General features: G+C 36.6%; 1 protein-coding gene across 4 annotated transcripts in view; it reads right to left on the bottom strand.

Moving 5' to 3' along the window:
* Positions 1-2,841, bottom strand: part of LOC106884502 (uncharacterized) — a 101,909-nt gene that overhangs the window by 81,109 nt on the left and 17,959 nt on the right. Inside the window, exon 1 of one of the 4 annotated variants that reach the window (XM_052975575.1) lies at positions 2,276-2,471. The exons of 2 other annotated variants lie outside the window; for them this stretch is intronic. The gene's annotated coding sequence lies outside the window, so the exon portion shown is untranslated. Of the gene's footprint in view, positions 1-1,344; positions 1,580-2,275; positions 2,472-2,841 lie in introns of those variants that run through there. One more of the 4 variants, XM_052975573.1, reaches the window with a different exon arrangement.

Consider the following 2,841-nt stretch of genomic DNA (forward strand, 5'->3'; position numbering starts at 1 on the left):
TATAATAGGACATCTACTCGCTAGAAATAGCAGCAAAAGACTACATACCACAAAAATTAGGGATAATTTCGAAAGGAAATGAAAAATAAAAACTTTTACCAATCTATATTCTGTACCATGGTTTCAAGTCAATTTTAGTAAGATAAAGATTATATCTTACAAGGTCGGACTATCGTCAGCAGAAATGACCAGACAACATATGAAGCACGAGTCAATACGCAGCATGGTTCGTGTTCCTATGTCTAATTTTTCAAAATATACCGCGTATTTGCGGTTTACCTAATCGGCAGCAAATACAAAAATGCAAAAATGCCGAAATTCCTTCAGAAAATCATCCAAAAAGAATTTTATCATTATTAATAAATTATAGGGTAGCAAAAATATTTTTAGAAATTTTATTTACCACCAGTGGTCTAGCGATAGTCCGACCTTGTAAGATATAATCTTTATCTTACTAAAATTGACTTGAAACCATGGTACAGAATATAGATTGGTAAAAGTTTATTTTCCTTTCGAAATTTTTGTGGTATGTAGTCTTTTGCTGCTATTTCTAGCGAGTAGATGTCCTATTAAATGAATATATATATATATATATATGTGTGTGTGTGTGTGTGTGTGTGTGTGTGTGTGTGTATAAATACACACACACACACACACACACACACACGCATACACACACACACACAACATGTATGTATATTACATTGAAAAAGTATCACGGATAACGGAAAATACTAAAGGAATAACGGACAAGTATATGCTGTTCATAGTAATTAATTTTACGCTATAAGAAAGGCATGATTGTGAATTTGACGTTTCGGACCATTGCCCCGCAGCAAGAGAGAGAGAGAGAGAGAGAGAGAGAGAGAGAGAGAGAAAAGAAGATTTGACTGATGTCTCAGAAGATGGAGAAAGGCAAGAATGTAAGTGAATCTACTAAATTTTAGTCGAACGAATCAATCCTAGTACTTATTTTTTTAAAACCTGGTACTTATTTGATCTTTTTCTTTTGCTGAACTGCTAAGTTAAGGGGGATGTAAGCACACCATCACCGGTTCTCAGGCTGTGCTGAGGGTCAAACACAGACACAACCACACACACACACACACACACACACACACACACACACATACACACACACACCATATATATACGACGGGCTTCACTCAGTTTCCGTCAACCCAATCCACTCACAAGGCTTTGGTAGGCCCGAGACTATAGTAGAAGACGCTTGCTCATGCGCACGTGTGTGTAAACCTGTATTAAATAACATAGGATCGGAATTTAATACTAACAGTTTAGTAGTTAAGACTAAAACCCAGATATGCAAAATAAAGCACCCACCTTTGAGAAGAAAAATACAAGCTTTTGTTTTGTTGTGGACGATGTGAACGTTTGATCAACCAGTGGACTATCGTGAATCAATTTACGTAAGTTCGTTTTGTTATTATCTCTTACAAGTGAAGCTGCTCTCTAGAAATATTTCAGATTTAATCCTCAGAATGTTTCGTCTACTTAAAACACGCACTGAAATACAAGTTTCTGACTGAGTGTGGCGAACTTGCGCGTCTCTTTCACTATATAGGCCATAATTTTAATATTTCCACCTCTCCACCCCTTGCTTTTACGCTGTTGCCCATTTAAAAAAAAGAGTAATCTAACATCTGTTATGAACAAAGGACAACACGTGGCAACAATACACAAGATCGGATCCGTGTCGAGTGGCCACACACACACACACACACACACACACATAGATGCTTATAGACATGAAATCATTGCAATGAATTTAATACATTCTATTTAAACATACATTAACGTACACTCCCATGTACAGACTCACGTGCATACGCACACTTACATACAAGTATGTGTGTGTGTGTGTGTGAGAGAGAGAGAGTGTGTGTATGTATGTGTGTGTGTGTATATGCATGTGCATGTATGTGTGTGTAGGTATGTTATTCTTCTCGGTCGGAATTTTACTGTTTGCTTTAAGTTACAAGCTGTCACTTTTTTCATCGTTCTTTGCGCAATCACATACATACATACATACATACATACATTATATTACATACATACATACATACCTGCATACATACAAACATAAGTACATGCGTGTGCGTATGTATAAGGACTGGAGGATACTTATGTTTACAAATCGAGAAAAACGTATTCCTTGCACGAAATAAAATTCTATATAATTTTTAGAAGTTAAAACTGCTCGAATTGTTTACTCAGTTTTCAACAATTACCAAAGACAAGAAGGGAACCATACCATGTATCTGCCGATTACTGCACCGTCGTGCTAACCATTACACCAAGGAGTCTCCAACAATTTTCAGCCGTCAAAATTAGAAGCTTCAACAGCACAGCCGAGAAAGCGAGTTAATTTGATTTGGCTGGTTTGGGACGTCAGGAAATTCTCAAATGCAAACGAAACTATAAACTGTAGCTCATAATTCATCAGTTATATAACCGCTTAGCCTCGGTTGACCTGGGCGTGCAGCGGATTGTATTAGACGATGTACATACAAAAACTAGTGGCCTTACATATCTCAGCCAATGAAATGGTTTTGATTAAGTTTCAATGATCTAAAGAATTATAGATTACGAAACATATTGGGGGGACTGATTCATTTCATGATTATCTTTTATTCGGAGCGTACAGCAAGATGTATTAGAGGATACGCTCTATAACAAACAATCAGTGGCCTTACAGATTCCAGTTCATCTTCATCGATGATTCAATAGTTAATAAATGAAGGTGGTGAGGTGGCAGAAAAGTTAGCACACTGGGCGAAATGCTCAGCGGTATATATATATATATATATATATATATAT

Source organism: Octopus bimaculoides, chromosome 21 (assembly GCF_001194135.2).
Source record: "Octopus bimaculoides isolate UCB-OBI-ISO-001 chromosome 21, ASM119413v2, whole genome shotgun sequence".
Lineage (NCBI taxonomy): Eukaryota > Metazoa > Mollusca > Cephalopoda > Octopoda > Octopodidae > Octopus > Octopus bimaculoides.